Here is a 19,017-nt window from a genome sequence, read left to right as displayed (position 1 = left end):
CTTACCCTTTAGTTCACTTTTCCACAGACTTTCTGGAGTATCCTCTGAGTAACCACTGGATGTTAACAACTTCAAGGCTAAGGTAAGAAACTCCAAACTCAGTCCTCACTGAATTTCAGAACTGCAAGGACAATCAGTGATGGAGCCCCCGTCCCCCAGAATGCTGGGCAGATACTGCCTGTGGTACTTAGAGATTTTTTTTTTTAACATTTAACATTTATTTATTTACTTGGAAGGCAGAGTGACAGAGAGAAAAGGAGAGACAGAGAGATCTTCCATCCACCAGTTTACTCCCCAGTTGCCTGTAACAGCCAGAGCTGGGCCAGGCCAAAGCCAGGAATTCCATGAGGGCTCCCACAGGGGTGCAAGGACCCAAGTATGTGAGGCCATCATCTGCTCCCTCTGAGGCACATCAGTAGGGAGCTAGACCAGAAGCAAAGAGTAACCGGGGCTCAAACCAGGCCCTCTGATACGGAATATGGATGACCCAGGCAGCAGTTTAACCCACGGAGTGCAATGCCTGCCCTCATTTTAGGGGGCCCAGCACACCAAATCATGATTCTTTTTTTTTTTTTTATTTTTTTATTTTTGACAGGCAGAGTGGACAGTGAGAGAGAGAGACAGAGAGAGAAAGGTCTTCCTTTGCCGTTGGTTCACCCTCCAACGGCCGCCGCTGCAGCCGGCGCACCGCGCTGATCCGATGGCAGGAGCCAGGATCCAGGTGCTTTTCCTGGTCTCCCATGGGGTGCAGGGCCCAAGCACCTGGGCCATCCTCCACTGCACTCCCTGGCCACAGCAGAGAGCTGGCCTGGAAGAGGGGCAACCGGGACAGAATCCGGCGCCCCGACCGGGACTAGAACCCGGTGTGCCGGCGCCGCAAGGTGGAGGATTAGCCTATTGAGCCATGGCGCCGGCCACCAAATCATGATTCTACAGGTATCACCTAGAGTAAGGTCAAATTAATTAAGTTAAAGAACAAAGTTATGCAAATAACAGATATGCAAATAGGGCAAAACCCACCAAGATGGTTCCTGAAGGTGCTAAGTTTGGCAAGTGGAGATACAGTTCAAAACCCTCAGTTTGCACAGAAGCAACTTTGAACCAAAACCAAGGTCAGGCATGTGCACTTAATATTGTATTTACAGAGAGTAAGCCTTCTTTAATTGCTTTAGCTACAGTTGTCACTGCCTTTTTCCACAATCACAAAGATTGGCCTTTCTCCTTCTGTCGCTCTGGGTACAAATATACAAAATATACAAAATTTACATCCTTAAAGTAACCTGCATGAAAACTTTATGAATACAATCAGAGGAAGAGTTTACTTAATATTTGATGCTGGAGTCAGATTCTATATGCGTACATCAAAGTGTGAAACTCTGTACCACTTTATGGAAGTGACCGGGGGCTGGTGTTATGGCGAAGTGGATAAAGTGTGCTGCCTGAGATGCCCACATCCCGTATGGGCACTATTCCACTTTCGAGTTCCAGCTGTTCTACTTCTAATCCATCTCCCTGCTAAAGTGCCTGGGGAAGCAGCAGAGGATGGCCCAAGGGCCTCTGCACTACCTGGGAGACCCGGAAGCTGCTCCTGGCTCTAGCCTGACCAGCCCCAGCTGCTGTGGCCTTTTGGGGAGTGAACCAGCAGATGGAAGACCTTTCTGTCTCTCTTTCCCTTTCTCTCTCTAACTCTGCCTTTCAAACAAGTAAAATATATCTTTAAAAAAATGACCTTAGAAAACTGGCAGTATGGGCGCTGCCATCTGAGTCACCTGCTTCCACATCCTGTTACACTCCACTCTGAGAGTCTCTCTCTTCCTCTGGCTTCAGGCTGGGGTTCCTCATGCCCATGTTACTGATATTTGGTTTCCACATTTTATAGTGAAAACAACTACAGTAAAGAAGCAACCACAACCTGAATGTCTCTCCTACTTCAATGTTTAGTGCATTATAAAAGCACTAAGTTGCCACTTTTTCACAAATCTAAAATTATTCTGAAATCAAAAGTTTATCTGAAAAAATGCAATGTAAAAATAGCCTGCAAGTTTTTCCTGAGACACATTCTTAAAAAACAACTAACCTATTCAAGTATTTTTCCTACAACCAGGTAATTCAAGGAAGAGACTGAAAGTCATGCTCACTAGAAGGGGATTTATTTCCAGAACAAATATTTTCCAGAGCTTTCCAGGAGACGGCTGTGCTTGCACCCTGACTCTTGCCACGCATCTTGGTCGAGTGCAGCCTTCCCTTGCAATTTCACCTCCTTAGAAGAACCTGTTTTGCCAACCCAACTTACAAACCTGCTATGATTCCACGAATCCCACAGTGCAGGATTCGGCTTTCTTCTGGCTCAGCCTCTGGGGAGCTTCACCAGGCCCTGTGCTGAGTCATAGCCCATACACAGTAAGGAGGGCATCCCTGCAGGAGCTGACGGACGCCGGCTACGCGCAGGGCGACCAATCAATAAGTAAGACACAGATTGCTCACTGTTGAAAACCGGAGCTACCAAAAATGCAAATAAGCCCTGTAGGGTTGGATCCAAACTAGTTATTGGCATGAACTCAAGGCTTTCACTAAATGTAGACGGCTATCATACTGAACACAGAAGTCACCTTGCCTGCAGATTTCTGGGAGTATGTATTTCTTCACGCACACACACACCTAGCTCCATCAATGCAATGTTGAGATGGCAGCCAACACACGCAGCACCCAGGCTGGTGGCCTCTAACTATTAATATTTAATAAAAGAATCGGAGTTCTCTGGAAAAAGCGCTAATTCTATGGCTAGGGCGAGGGAAGTTCAAGATGGAACTAGACTATAGATTTGCCAAAAAGCAGGAAGTGCTCCAAGACTAGACCATGTTAAATAGTCTCAGAGGACAGGTCAGAAGGGGCTCCTACAAGCCAAATCTGGGACAAGACAAGCATCACAACAAATGACAGTAAGAGATGGTGAGCCACTACAGAAAACAGAGAAATATGAACTGACGCAGAGAGAATAAACCAAGTGATGAGGAACAGAATAGTCACAACTTCAAAGCATCTCCCATAAAATACTTCTTAATCAGAAAGGGGGAAATAGTACCAAGGAGAAGCCTGGCCGACACTATCTTAATCACCTAGGGCCCAAACTGAGACTGTGAATTACCTGGGACGATGCTGTGGCACCACGTCCGCCACATGCCTTTCAAACACGTGCGACCCAGCTATGACCAGGAGGAAACGCCGCGTGGCTCCCTGCCGAGGGGCACTCTACACGGCTACAGGGCAACGGGTGTGCGGTCATCAAGGACGTGCCAGGCAAGGAAAGACTGAGGCACTGTCCCACACAGGAATGGGACCAGAGACTTAACCCAGCACACTTTCCCTACTGGGGCGAGTGTCCCCCTTGAGGGGCTGCGAGCCAATGGCAGAAGTGGGTCACTGTTGCTGGGCCCCACCCCCACCCAGCGCACAGTCCCCTGCGGTTCCACAGGAATGTTCTTCTTTGTCAGAAAGACACTAGAAAGGGTTGTGGGAAGGGCTGCTGGCAAAGGGCAGTGGGTCAGCAGTTTATCCTCAAATGAATCAAAGGCTTTTTAAAATCATACAAGTCCAAACTCTGTAAATTCGAGATTGTTTCCAAAAAGAAAACAAGATCCAAACAAAAACCACAAAACGATTGCCCTGGCAGCACCCCAGATCAAGTCACAGAGAACTCTCGAGGGATTCCACCACGTGGCACTCACTACTGTTGAAAACTTCTGTTCTGAGTTCTAGTTTAAATCTACACTTTATGATATTATTACCTGGCTTCCACCTCAAAAATCCAATCTCCCATCCAGGGCCAAATACAAACACAAGGAGTGGGACCCGTTCTGCCATCACCCACTCATGAGAAGGGCATGAGAACTCACTCCCGTCCTCCCTCCCTCTTCTCCCAAATCGCCACGCGGTTCAGCCGACACGTCTGCTTAGTGTTCACTGAGGGTCTGCCACGTGCCAGGCAACACCATGGGCATCCACACTTCCTCGCCTGTGAAGACTCCCACGTGAGTGACCTGCAGGCACGTGTGGAATATGGAGCCCCTCAGACTCACAGCGCTCCAGACCTCCCAGTCACACCCAGGGCTGCCAGCCCAAACCCATCTCCTTCACTGAAGGGGGCGTGCTGTACCAAGGTTCTCTGTGCGTGTCCGGACAGGTGGATGTTAGGGAGCCCTCGCCCAGGAGCTGGGATCTAACACCAGGCACCAGCACTGGCCTCTGCAGTGGACAAGTCTGTTACCACTTCAGCTTACTTCTTGTCGGTCCTGGAGGAACAGGTGCTGCGTGGGTGAGCAAAGGATACAGCAAGTGCAAATACAGCAATCTAAAATAAACACAGGATGGTAGAACGCCAGGGGACTCTCACAGACCTCTAGGTGAAGGAAGACTACAATGGCATTTTCTTCTTTGCTTTTCACAGGATCCATCGGCGGAGAGAAGCAGAAGTGATCTTTTTCAGGATGGGCACTATCTGAGAGGAAAGGAAGGTGCCCGTCCTTCCACGGAGCTGAGGCACGGCAGTCCCCTCCTGCTCTGCATGCAAGTTCAGAACACTCAGGAGCCCGGGCTGATGTTCCTGAAGGATAACCACGCCAGAGCCCTGCCCTGCAGTGCCAGGCCGTGTGGGTAAGCTACGAGCAGCAGCCACTGTGCCGCAAACCCCAGCGCAGGCCCTGGCAGCCGCTGGCAGCCGCACCACATCCCCCTTTGTCATCAGCCATTTCGCATGTCAGCCATAAAAGCCAGCCTCCTTGTTATTTATTTTTTTTGAAAGGCAGAGAGACACATATACACTGATGGCCAAAGATCTCCCACTCACTGCTTCACTTCCCAAACGCCCACAACCACCAGGGCTGGGCCGGGGTGAAGCCAGCAGCCAGGAACTTAATCCAAGTCTCCCACATGGGTGGCAGGGACATACACACTTGCATCATGAACTGCTTCCTCTCAGGGTGTGCATTAGCAGGAAGCTAGAATCAAAGAGGAGCTGGACTCAAATCCTGGCACTCAGAAATGGGATGCAGGCATGCCAGGCACCCAAATGCCTGCCTCTCCACCCTCCTGTTAGCTGCACAGCACACTCTGCCCACCATCAAGTCCTGACTCAAGGTCCACTTGCTTCCATGAATCCTTCCCTAAGAACTCCAATTCCAAAGAAATTTGCCATATTCCGTGTACCCGGTAGCTGTGGTCCATGCCTCCCGGGTCGCCCTCAAGGTAAATGCAGTCAGTCATCGCAGCACCAGAGCAGGTGAAATGGCTTCTGGAGCATGCTGCTGTCACAGGAGCAGAGCCTGCCCTGGGTGCTCGGCTGTGTTCTCCCTGTCATCTTCCAGGGTGCCCAGGAACAGACTCAATCCTCCAATAAACATTTACTGTCACTCCACATGACCCAGATGCTTCCCTAAGCCCTGAGGGTAAGGCGGAGACAAAACCAAGCTGCAGGTCCCAGAAGATTCACTTTTTAGTGAGGGAGACAGCAACAAACAAGGGAAGGAAATGTATGTTCAGGTGGCAACAGTGCCCCCAAGGGGACAGGCAGAGTGAGCAGAGGGAGAAAGACAGGCAGGGGAGAGGGCACTTTGCATGTGATGGCTAGGAAAGGCCGCCCTGACCACGTGGTTTCCTGGAGAACACTCCAGACAGAGGGAACAAGTGGAGAGGAGGAAGACGCTGTGACTGAGGAAGGGCAAGGTGGATGCAGCGCAGGGGACGAGGCAGGCAGAGGACAGAGGGGCGTGCACCGTGAACTCAGAAAACGGCCTTCAGTCACAAGGCCCGCGCTCTCATCCAGGTGTTGACTCCGTGAGACTGACGGCTTCTGTACTCACCAGGCGTCAGCACGCCCTCCTCCAGTGCACCCAGCACACTGTGGGACTTGGGGACCAACCTTACTCTTCTTGTCTGTGTGCTTGGCACAAATGCCAGGAACACAGAACGGCCTCCAAACAAATGTTAGTGAAAAGCACAATTCAGAGCGAGCCAGACTTCTACACCTTCCAAGGGAGATGTGCTTCATCTAACACACACAGACGGACAGAACACCTGGGACAGGGACAGAACACCTGGGACAGAACAGTGGGAAAAGACAGTCCCTACCCTCAGGGGGCAGACAGCCCACAATGGCAGGAGATCATGACAAATGTTACACAGAGTAAAGCTGGGAGTGGGCATTTAGCCTAGTGGTTAAGAAGCCCCTATCAGGGGCCAACGCTGTGGTGCAGCAAGTTAACTGCCATCTGCAGTACCAGCACCCAGTATGGGCGCCAGTTCAAGTCCCAGAGGCTCCACTTCAGACCCAGCTCCCTGCTAACATACCTGGGAAAGCAGCAGAGGATAGCCCAAGTGCTTGGGGCCCTTCAGCCGTGCGGGAGACCCAGAAGAAGCTCCTGGCTCCTGGCTTTGGCCTGGCCCAGCCCTGGTGGTTGCAGCCATTTGGAGAGTGAACCAGAGAACGGAAGATCTCTCTCTCTCTCTGTCTCTCTGTAATTCTGACTTTCAAATAAGTAAATAAATCTTCAAGAAAACAAGCAAAGATGCCCACATCCCATACTGTAGTACCTCGGATCCATTTGTAGCCCTGGCTCCTGACTAACTCAAGTAACTGGATTCATGTCACCCACATGGGAGGCCTGGATTGAGTTCCAGGTTCCCACTCATCCCAGCCTCAGCTGTTGTAAGCATTTGGGAATTTGGGAGCTCTTCTCTATTTGTCTCTCTACCTCTCAAATAAATTTCAAAAAAGAAAGCTGGATTCCATCGCACAGTAGTGTTGAGTACTATAATAATGTACTGTATATTTTTCTTCCAAGAAAAGAAAAAAACCCATAGGCTTGAAGAAAGAATTTTGAATGAAGAAGTGATAAATGCTTGAGATGATAAATGTCCACCCTAACTGGGCATTACATAACATACTCATATATGGAAATATCGAGTGGTACATATAAATATGCACAAGTTTATATGTCAGGTAAAATTGTTATGAAAGTTTAAAAGAGTAGAGCTGGTTGTAGGATAGCAGGAAAAGCTGCCACCTGTGACACTGGCATCCCATGTGGGTGCGGGTTCATCCCATTCATGGCCCAGCTGCTCCACTTCCAATCCAGCTCCCTGCTAATGACCTGGGAAAAAAGATAGCCCCGGTTCTTAAGCCCCTGCCACCCACTTGGGAGATCCAGACAAAGCTCCTGGCTTTGGCCTGGCCCAGCCCTGGCCACGGTGGCCATCTGAGGAGTGAACCAGTGGATGGAAGGTCTCTCTCTGTCTCTCCCTCTCTCTCCGTAATCCTTTCTTTTCTTTTCTTTTTTTTAAATGTATTTATTTATTTGAAAGTCAGAGTTACAGAGATAGGGAGAGACAGAGAGAGAGAGATCTTCCATCTGTTGGTTCATTCCCCAAATGGCCACAATTGCCAGGGCTGGGCCAGGTTAAAGGTAGGAGTCAGGTGCTTCAACCAGGTCCCCCATGTTGGTAGCAGAGATCCAAGTACTGGGATATTTTCCAATAACTTTGTTAGGCCATTAGCAGGGAGCTGGATTGGAAGTAGAGCAGATTGAATCAGCACCCATACAGGATGCCAGTGTTGCAGGCAGTGGGTTTACCCACTATGCCACAATGTAGGACCCAACCCTAACTTTCAAATAGATAAATAAATCTTTGAAATAAAATTCATTTTCTTAAGATTTATTTTTATTTATTTTGGAAGACAGAGTTACAGGGCGGGGTGGGGTGAGGACAGAGAGGTCTTCTACCTACTGGCTCACTCCCCAAATAGTACAACTGCCAGGGCTGGGCCAGGCCGAAGCCAAGATCCTGGAGCTTCTTCTGGGTCTCCCACGTGGGTGCAGGGCCCAAGGACTTGGGTCACCTGCTGCTGCTGTCCCAGGTGCATTAGCAGGGAGCTGGATGGGAAGAGGAGCAGCCGGGACTCGAATCAGTATGGGATGCCGGTGCTGCATGAGGGGGGTTAATCCACTACGCCACAGCGCTGGCCCCTGAAATAATTTTTTTTGACAGGCAGAGTGGACAGTAAGAGAGAGAGACAGAGAGAAAGGTCTTCCTTTGCCGTTGGTTCACCCCCCAATGGCCTCTGTGGCTGGTGTGCTGCGGCCGGCGCACCGCACTGATCCGAAGCCAGGAGCCAGGTGCTTCTCCTGGTCTCCCATGGGGTGCAGGGCCCAAGCACTTGGGCCATCTTCCACTGCACTCCCGGGCCACAGCAGAGAGCTGGCCTGGAAGAGGGGCAACCGAGACAGAATCCAGCACCCTGACCGAGACTAGAACCCGGTGTGCCGGCGCCGCTAGGCGGAGGATTAGCCTATTGAGCCGCGGCGCCCTGAAATAAATTTTTAAAAAGTTCCACAAATAGAACACTTTAGATTTAAAAAAAAAAAAAGGAAGAAAAAAAAAACACCCAGATAAGGTGCTGTCCAAGAGTGAAGGGAAGGGAAACGCGAGGCGCTCACCCCTTCCGTGAGGCATGACGTCCAGGCAGAGACCTAAAGAAAAGAAACGTCTCTTGAAGTGGCCAGGCAGAGGGAAGAGTGAGCAGCAGGACCCTGCCATGGGCGAGCGTGGGACAGGGACTCTGCCCCATCGCGCTCCCACACGTGGAGCTGGAGTTGGCGGTGCTTCCTCAGCGGCAGCCACGTCTGCAGCCCAGAACCAGGCATCTTACTTAACGCTTCCCTTCTGCCTCACTCATCACCTCGGGGCCTGCCAGATGCCCCGTGCTGCCCGGAGGCGTCCGCCTCCTGGAGCTTTCCGTGCGACTTTTCACGCTGCTGGGTCTCGCCTCCATCTCTGCTGCACTTTGGGGAACTCTGAGGAGTGTGCAGTGGTTGTGATGCCTGAAGGAACCAGAACCTCGGACACGTGAACTCAGCTTCTTAGAATCCAGGCAGGAGATGAACATCTTTGCACCTCCCAGAAGACACGACGAAGCATGCCCGAAGCCCGTCGTGTCAAACGTGAAGGACAGACAGCGCTGACAAGTGCACGTCCACCAGTGCCCCCCGAGGCATACGACTCTGAGAACCTCACAGCAACAAACAGCCAGGACTCAACAGGCAGGTGAGTCGAGACACCCAGGCGCACCTTCCTTTCCTCAAATTCAGTGTCAAAGCCTGCCCTGGCTCTCCGCGGTCAGTCAGTGTGGCCGCGCCTTGGGGCCTAGGGTTTGGAACCAACTCTCAGCATCCAGGCAGATGTGAATGGAGCAAGTCCATCTGTGAAGAACAACGATGAGCTTGACCAAGAAAAGCAAGAGACTGCTACTACTCCAGCCACTGGGAGGCATCTCCAGGGAGCCATGCCGAGATCGGCCAACCCCGAAGGCCACATGCTGCAAGATCCCATTTATGTTCCATTCCTGAATGATCCGGGTGGCTGTCAGAGGTGGTGAGGCAGGGAGGGAGACGGTGTGGTTCTAAAAGGAGAGGCACTGGTGTGCTCTGTGCTGATGGACTGGTCCTATACTCTGAGGGTGGTGGTGGATATGTGCCCCCTACTTGTGATGCAACTGTACACAATCACACACACATGCACACACAGGCAAACTGGAGGAAGCAGATTGCACCCGTGTCCCAACCCTGGCTATGCCGCTCTCTACAGTTCCACAGGAAGTGAGCACTGGGGAAACTGGGTAAAGGACACATGGGTCCTCTGTGCCATTTTTTACAACTTAGTGCTACTCTACAATTATCTCAAAAATTCCAACTAGAAGAAAGAGCTTCAAACTCATCTTTTGATTCCTATTTAAAACTGTTTCAAAGACTTCAACTTGAAGACATTTTGTTAGTAGCTCTTTATGGAAACCACGTCAGAGTCCAGAGGAATTTTGGAAATTGTTTAGTTCTGACGTGGACAGAAATGCATTTCCAAAAATAGTCTAGAAACTACAATTCAATGTAACACGTTCCAACTGGTACAGTTTTACTGATCAGGTATTGCTTGTCTTATGTAAGTGACAGACGGCAGGAGAGTATTCAGTGCTGCCCTGCAATTGTTTTCCTGACAGCTTCTGCGACACAGCAGTCCCGCAAGCTGCTACTTCACTCTGTGGTGGGGCACGCACGCCAGCTGGGTCAATGCCGATTCCCAGACCCCTGCCTGTTCCCAGACTCCCCAACCCCTAGAGGTCCCAGCCCCATTTAGGCTCTGCCAACAAGGTGTGCTTGTGTGGCTTTATGGAGCACACAGGTCGCTCATTTCCTCAGGAAATAGGGCAGGGACGCCGGGGTCCTACAGCCTGCACCTGCCGACGGCTGCCGACTGCACAGGGAGAAGAGAAAGCTTCCTTGAGGTCACACCTGAGGCGAGGTGCTGGGACGCACCTGCGCTCCAGCCGCTCCAGGCATCACCACAGACCGAGGGAGAGACGCTACTGTCAGCACCCCAAGAACTCTGCCCAAAAAGACCTAACAGGGCTTTTCAAAGCTCAGGGAATATTTCTGACTTGTACAGACATGTATTTCCTTAAAATTCACAAAACAGTGAGACAATAACTAGGTACAAACCATTACCAATCATGACCAATTAAGAATTAATGCTACCACATGCCTATTTGCAGTGAGAAAAATTAACAAAAGGAGCATAACAAAAGGAGTTAAGCAAAGTGCTCAAAGTAACCATTTAGAATGTTTTTAATTAAAAATGCACACAAAAAAGGAGAGCACATTGGACTATATCCATTGAGGAGAAGAAATTACATAGCAGAGTCCTCCAAATATCTATGCTGGATCTGTTCTCAACATTTTTTTCATTTGCTGGATCTCACTGAGGGAATTTAATGGGATGCTAATGTAATTTGCACACGATATTAAATTAGAAGACAACGACAAACAGAGCTGGGGCAAAGAAATCATTCAGACTATGTGGCTAACAGGAAGAAAAGAGTCAGGCTAAACCTAAAACTGTAAGGTTATTACATTTTTTCACTCATTTAGAACCACAGAATTCTCCTGCCTTGAGTTTTATCTTGTGACAGGAGACAGGCAATCACCCGTGCATAAAGGCAGCACAGCACCTTCTCGTGTGGCCTACCTTCCTCTCAGAGGCCATGCAAAGCAATGCTTCTCGCACACTAAAATGCAGCTGCTCACTAAGCAGGAGTGGGGTGGGACCTACAAGTCTGTACTCTATCAAGCTCTGTCGCATTTTGGGTAGCACAGGTGTAATGCACTCAGCTGTTTCTTTCCCATAAAATACAGAACTGTAGTCATTCCTCACTGAATAATAACCACATCAATAGCAAGATTAAGTCTTGATATTCCAATTGGTGTTTCAATGCTGGGTTAGTACTATCTTTATGAAAGTAGTTTAAAAATTTATTTTATTATTTATTTGAAAGGCGGCATTACAAAGAGACAGAGACAGAGGTCTTCCATCTGCTAGTTCATTCCCCAGATGGTTGCAATAGCCAGGACCTGGGACTCCATCTAGGTATCCCCCATGGGTGGCAAGGGCCCATGCACTTGACCTCTTCCATTGCCTTCCTAGGCATATTAGTCGAGAGCTGGATCAGAAGTGGAATAGCTGGGACTCAAACTGGCACTGATATGGGATGCCAGTGTCACCCATGGTGGTTTAACTGCTGTAGCACAACGCAGGCCTCTATGCATCCCAAACTAGAGTGCTTGGTTTGAGTTTGGTCTAATACATTCCCTGGGATGCAGCAGGTGATGGCTCAAGTACTTGGGTCCCTGCCACCCACATGCATATCCAGATTGAGTCAGGGCTCCTGCTTCTAGCCTGGCCCAGCCCTGCCTGTAGCAAGCATCTGAAGAATGAAGCATAGGATGAATGATCTCTCTGTTTCCCTGCCTTTTAAGTAAAATAAAAATGAATAAATTAAAAAATAACAATCTGCGTAGTGCCAACCATGCATGAAACTCCATTTCAACAGTGACAGCAGCAATGGCTACGACCAAAGCTATGCATGTGCAAGCAAGGAGTGACAGCAGAAGTAAAGCAACCACACCCAAGGATACTATGAGCTGTAGGAAATGCAGATTTCAGAGATGCCAAGCACATAAAAGAACATGTGTCAGAATCAATTGAACAGGCAGTAAGATCTCTGCAGATACAGCCTCTGACTTTAAGCTTTTGACCAAATTTCCCAGTTTTCATATTTTGAGACATATGCAAGGAACTGGCTTGTCTGGAGTTACTCAAGCCAAATAAGTAAGATAACATTTAATTTAAAAGAATTTGCTTTCACTTTCAGATGCAAAGATGGTGCCTGAAGAACATGGGATCTGAATCCACTCCTCCGAGGCTTCGCAGGCTCTGGCCAGGCAGGCCGGCAGCTGCTGAGAGAGACATGGCCTTCTTTTTTTTAAATTTTTAAAATTTTTTTATTATTATTATTTTTTTTTGACAGGCAGAGTGGACAGTGAGAGAGAGAGACAGAGAGAAAGGTCTTCCTTTGCCGTTGGTTCACCCTCCAATGGCCGCCGCGGCTGGCACGCTGCGGCTGGCGCACCGCGCTGATCCGATGGCAGGAGCCAGGAGCCAGGTGCTTTTCCTGGTCTCCCATGGGGTGCAGGGCCCAAGCACTTGGGCCATCCTCCACTGCACTCCCTGGCCACAGCAGAGAGCTGGCCTGGAAGAGGGGCAACCGGGACAGAATCCGGTGCCCCGACCGGGACTAGAACCCGGTGTGCCGGCGCCGCAAGGCGGAGGATTAGCCTAGTGAGCCGCGGCGCCGGCTTTATTTTATTTATTTATTTATTTATTTATTTATTTATTTTTTGACAGGCAGAGTGGACACTGAGAGAGAGACAGAGAGAAAGGTCTTCCTTTTTGCTGTTGGTTCACCCTCCAATGGCCGCTGTGGCCGGCAGGCTGCAGCCGGTGCACCGCGCTGATCCGAAGCCAGGAGCCAGGTGCTTCTCCTGGTCTCCCATGGGGTGCAGGGCCCAAGCACTTGGGCCATTCTCCACTGCATTCCCGGGCCACAGCAGAGAGCTGGCCTGGAAGAGGGGCAACCGGGACAGAATCCGGCGCCCCAACCGGGACTAGAACCCGGTGTGCTGGCGCCGCAGGCGGAGGATTAGCCTAGTGAGCTGGAACGACGCGGCCTTCTACTCAGTCCCGGTGCCGCTGTGCAGAGGGGCAGCTTCCACCTGCCGGTCCCACGCCTTCCTTCTCGGATCACACAAAACAAGTCCTCTAAGCATCTGCAGTCATCCATCAGGCATCCCTCGGGCATTCTCAGCTTCTTCAAACATTCCACATGTGACCTGGTTTTTCATTCCCTAAGCATTGGTATCGTTACTCCTAAACGTGTTCCAGTTTGTCTATTCTCATCCAATTATTGGGCAACGTGGCCCCTTGTCCCAGATGATATACCACTGCCAATTCTGTCGACTGGCCCAAGTGCTTTCTTGGAAATGACATCCTCCAAGTTACAGCACCTGACACCACTACTTATCCACAGCACTGTTCAGTCACTCTCCCACAGCCCTGCACAGGGTCTCACCTGGCATCCTCATCCGGCCCCTGAGGTGCTCCCCTCCCCTCCACACCCCTGAAAAGAATGAAAGTTCCCAGAATTCCCTTCCTCATATGGCTTCCAGTTAGGTATCACCAATGAGAGGCACCCACTTGAGATCTGAAGTCAGAAAGAAGTGAAATGCTCTTGAAAAGTAGAAAACAGACACAAAGACAGCAGCAGACAGGACTTCTGTAGAAGCAGCGTCCCCACGGTCTAAACCATACTGCAGCTGCAAGACAGACGAGTTCACTGCTTCCCTGGGAATGAACACTGGCTCCATCCACAGCAACAGGGGCCCCCTGAGTTTCTCTCTCTCTCTCTCTCTCTCTCTCTCTCTGTAACTCTTTCAAATAAATAAATAAGTCTTTAAAAAGATTTATTTGAAAGAGCAACAGGGAGAGATCTTCTGTCCATTTGTTCACTCCTGGCAGGAGCTAGAACTCTGTCCTGTTCTCCCACGCTGATTCATTTTCCAATTGGCCACAACAAATGGCCGCTGTGGCCGGCGGGCTGCAGCCGGTGCCAATCCAAAGCCAGGAGCCAGGAGCTTCTTCTGGGTCTCCCACACGGGTGCATGGCCCAAGGATTTGGGCTATCTTCTATGCTTTCCCAGGCCATAGCAGAGAGCTGGATCGGAAGTGGAGCAGCCAGGAGTTGAACTGGTGCCTATATGGGATGCCAGCACTGCAGGCAGCGGCCTTACCCACTATGCCACAGCATTGGCCCCTCAATTAAATCTTAAAGAAAAAGTAAGACAGTACTGGCATCGTGGCATAGCAGGTAAAGCCATTGTCTAGGATAAGGGCATCTCATATGGGCGCCGATTTTAGTTCCAGCTGCTCCACTCTGATCCAGCTCCCTGCTAATGGGAAAGCAGCAGAAGATGGCCCAAGTCCTTAGGCACCGGCACCCACGTGAGAGACCCAGAAGAAGCTCCTGGCTCCTGGCTCCGGATCAGCCCAGCTCCAGCCATTGCAGCCATTTGAGGAGTGAACTGGCAGATGGAAGCTCTCTTTCTCTCTCTGTAACTCTGCATTTCAAATAAATAATCTTTAAAAAAAAATTTTAAAGGAAAGAAACAAAAGGAAAGAAAAAGAACAGAGTCTAGAACAACCAAATTTCCAAAAAGGGACAAATCCAACTCGACAGGAAAAGGAGTTATTCCAACAAATGGTGGTAGAAAACCTGGTAACTATGTGAAAACATGAACTTCAATCCATACCTTGTACTATACAAAAATAACTTTAAATGGAATACAGATCTAAATGTCAAATCTAAAACTACAAAACTTCCAGAACAAACTGGAGGAGAAAATTTCTGTGACTTTGGGTTAGGCAAACTGCTTTTTAGGCACAACAACCCAAAAGCACAATCCATAAAATAAAAAATTTAAAAAAAAGATAAGTTTGACTCATCAAAATTAAGAACTTCTGCTCTTGGGGCCGGTGTTGTGGCACAGCAGGTAAAGCCACCACCTACAGTGCCGGCATCCCATATGGGTGCTGGTTCAAGTTCTGGCTGCTCCACTTACAATCCAGCTCTCTGCTGTGGCCTGGGAAGGCAGCAGATGGCCCAAGTCCTTGGGCCCTGCACTCACATGGGAGACCCGGAAGAAGTTCCTGGCTCCTGGCTTCAGATCAGCATAGCTCTGGCAGTTGCAGCCAATTGGGGAGTGAACCAGTGGATGGAAGACCTCTCTCTCTTTGCCTCTCCTTTTCTCTCTAATTGTAACACTGACTTTCTAATAAATAAATCTTAAAAAAAAAAAAAAAAACCGAATTGGGGCTGGTGCTGTGGCATAGCGGGTAAAGCTGCTGCTTACAGAGCTGGCATCCCATGTGGGTGCCAGTTTGAGACCCAGATGCTTCACTTCCTATCATCTCTCTGCCATGGCCTGGGAAAGCAGTAGAAGATGGCCAAATCCTTGGGCCCCTGCACCTGCGTGGGAGACCTGAAGGAAGTGCCTGGTTCCTGGCTTTCGATTGGTACAGCTCCAGCCATTGTGGCCAACTAGGGAGTGAACCAGCATATGGAAGACCTCTCACTCTCTCTCTTTCTGTGTGTGTGTGTGTGTAACTGTGACTTTCAAGTAAAATAAATGAATCTTTAAAAAAAAATGAATTAAAACCATGAGATGTCAGCACACACATTCTTACTGAACACTCCTCAATTTTCAATAGAAAGTTATTTAATTTAAAGGCAGAATGAGAGGGGCCATGAGCCAAAGAAGGGGAGGGGGATCTCCCATCTGCTGATTCTCTCCCCAGATGCCCACAACAGCTTGATCTGGGCCAGGCTGAAAGCAGAAACCAGGAGCTCCATTCAGGTGGCAAAGACCCAAGCACCTGGCCATCATTTGCTGCCTCCCAGGCACATTAACAGGGAACTGGATTGGAAGCAGAGGAGCCAGGATTCCTATAAGGGATGTAGGCATCCGAAGCAGTGGCTTAACCCATTGTACCACAACGCTCACCCCTGAATGTCCAAAATTTTGAAACCTGAATGTATCTAGCATTGGCAACTAGGAATATCTCATGGGGGAATAAAAAATGTTGCAAAACCACTTTGGAAAACAAACTGTCACCTTCTTAAAAAGTTAGACATGTGCTGGTGTTGTGGTGCAACAGGGTAAGCAGCTGCTTGGGATGCCCACATCCCACACTGGAGTGTGGGTTCCAGGCCTAGCTCTTCTGATTCAGCTTCCTGCTAATGCACCTGGGAAGGCAGCTAAAGTTCAGCAAGCAAGTCTACGTGAATTTTAATAGTATCTGTGATAGCTGAAGGCTAGAAACCACCCAAATGTGCATGCAGGGGTGAATGGATACACACAAGAAACAGCACACAGGAGAATGCCACCCAGCAGTGAAAGGCACAGGCAACTAACACACACATACAACATGAAAAAACAATCTCAAAAATAATCACTGAACGAAGAAGGCAAACAAGTCACAGTACATTCTGTGATTCTATTTGTATAAGAATTCTAGAAAATGCCAACTACAGTGACACAGAGCAGACCCTCCGTTCCCAGGTTCGGGGAAGGGTGGGCAGGAGGGATGACAAATGGGGCAGGGAAGAGACTAGTGTCTCTTCTACTCACAGTTCAAACATCAGTCATTATGTGTCCATTGCACTCAATAAAAAAGCTATACGGTAAGAGAGAAAAGGAGCCCCCTTCCCTTTTTGGACTACCTCAAATCTCTTCTGTTTCCTGGGCAAATCCTGCCCTGTATGTGTGAGCTCTGTATCAGCTGAAATTTCACCCTGGGTGTGCACCGTTCCCAGGACTGCAAATCTTTAAATCGAAGTGTCTGTGTGTGTAACATAGAAGTTTCGGTTTTCAGTGCAACGGAGAGGCTGAGGAAGGCCAAGGCCCTGCCTTCTGCGACCTTTACCCTCCCCTCTCTGTGCACTCTTTATGGCCCACTCTGAACTCCACCACCATCACTGGAATTTCTTCCTGAACTTTCGTTCAATCAATCAGTAGTATGCTTATGATGTGTTTATGCAGTCACTCAATCAAAGCTGTTGGTTTTCAAACATTCTTGTGGTTTTGTTTGCCTTAAAATGAGATTCTTTAAGCTCAGAGGATCCCTTAGGCTTTAATGTAAGATTTGGTGAATAAATCTTTGTCATTTCCCATTGTACTACTGAAATTAACTTTCTGTCCACTGCAGTTAACACGCCAGGCACCCATACAGCCTAACATTAGAGGAGTGGTGTACAAACCTCTGGCCAAGCTGAGGAGGGCACCACACGCTCTAGCATTGATAACCTGGGTCACTGGGAGCTGCGGTTACACCTGAGGGCCGGGCTGGCGCCGTGGCTCACTTGGTGAATCCTCCACCTGCGGCACCGGCATCCCGTATGGACGCCGGGTTCTAGTCCCGGTTGCTCCTCTTCCAGTCCAGCTCTCTGCTGTGGCCCAGGAGGGCAGTGGAGGATGGCCCAAGTGCTTGGGCCCCTGCACCCACATGGGAGACCAGGAAGAAGCACCTGGCTCCTGGCTTTGGGTCAGCACAGCGCCAGCTGTTGCGGCCATTTGGGGAGTGAACCAATGGAAGGAAGACCCTTCTCTTTGTCTCTCTCTCACTGTCTATAACTCTACCTGTCAAATAAACAAACAAACAAACCTCGAGGGCCAGGGAAACCCTCAACCCTTGGCAGTCAAGAGCAAGGAAACGGAAAACAGAGAAAAAGGCACCTAAGCCCTGGCTCTGGAACGAGCCACTCTCTACAGAAGACTGAAAATAGGGCTCCTCAACAGGAAGGAGAACGGCTTAGGTGCCGGAACCCACAGTGCTGAGGCAGTGTTACTCGGGAGGGCTGGGAACGCCTGGGCAGCAGACGACGGCTGCTCCCACAGACACCTGGGGCTCCCACTTCCAGGTTCTGCCGTTTGTTTTCTTCGCTGCCTCCATGCATGCTGTAATACAATTATTTTTTATATCAAAGAAACAAATAATGTAACTGACCTTTGAAATCGGCAAGACTGTCAGCAACTCAACACCAAAATTACAGTAAGTTGGAACTCCACTGAAAGGTGATTTTAAAGTAAGCAGAGCATGCCATCTGACTGTCAGAACACCCAGCATCCAAAGGCCCTCAAACGGTGAGGCAGGGGCTAAGGTATCAACAGGACCAGAGTGTTTTTAAAGCGGCACACACACCAGGCCTCGGCTCCCAAGAAACTGATTCAGGAGCTGTGGTCTGAGCATTTCCAGAGGAGAGACCAGTGGCGCTGGGAGGCCTCTTGTGGCCAACACAGGAGCTGGGAGCTGGTGATGTGTGCCCTCCGCTGGGAGCCCTACCATCGGGCCATCAACCCTCAGTTCCGATGGACCAAACTACTTCCTCTTTCAGGGCTGTACACACACGAGGAAAGGGAGCTCAATAATGTGCAAGAAGATCTTTGAAAGCATTACTGAAACACAGGAATGACTGGCTCTCCTCTGACAGAAAGACAGGAGTCGTCTTGCCATAAGGCATCCTCCAACAGAAGTGATAATTACACAGTTTTCTAGATCTGTGCCTCTAGCAAAACCAGACATTTTATGTCAGAAACTTAATGGCAGGGAGCTGGACTCTCCTCAGGGATCACATAGTATCTACCACAAACGAGATAGGCAGCACTGCACTGCATTGCATCTGGACTATTTTATTAAGTTTGTGTCTGCTACTCTAATTCTGGAAACCCTCTGAGAAAGGATGCTATTGTGACACACATCTTGCTACTGAAAAAAAACAGCAGAGGCAGATATCAACTCTGAATTCAGGATGCCACAGGTGACAGTCATACCCTACTTCTCAATGCTCTTAGAATTTGTGCTCTATTTTCAGAACTGCAAAAATGGAAAGTCGTGTTCCGGTGTGCCAGCAGTTGTCATTTAAACTTAGCAAGCTGAATGATAATTCAATTACCTTGAGAGAAATGTATATTTCTGAAAGATAAGCATGTTTAATAGTAATAAGTAGTAAACTACAGAGTAAAGCTG

The 19,017-nt window shown here is 49.3% G+C and overlaps 1 protein-coding gene across 6 annotated transcripts in view; it reads right to left on the bottom strand.

The window, feature by feature from the left end:
* TNRC6B (trinucleotide repeat containing adaptor 6B) overlaps positions 1-19,017 on the bottom strand; it is a 289,241-nt gene that overhangs the window by 74,055 nt on the left and 196,169 nt on the right. The window lies entirely within an intron of this gene.

Source organism: Oryctolagus cuniculus, chromosome 11 (assembly GCF_051225735.1).
Source record: "Oryctolagus cuniculus isolate XC-2025 breed Fujian yellow rabbit chromosome 11, ASM5122573v1, whole genome shotgun sequence".
NCBI lineage: Eukaryota > Metazoa > Chordata > Mammalia > Lagomorpha > Leporidae > Oryctolagus > Oryctolagus cuniculus.
Note: the sequence above shows the minus strand (reverse complement) of the source record. Positions and strands in the feature narration are given on the sequence as shown.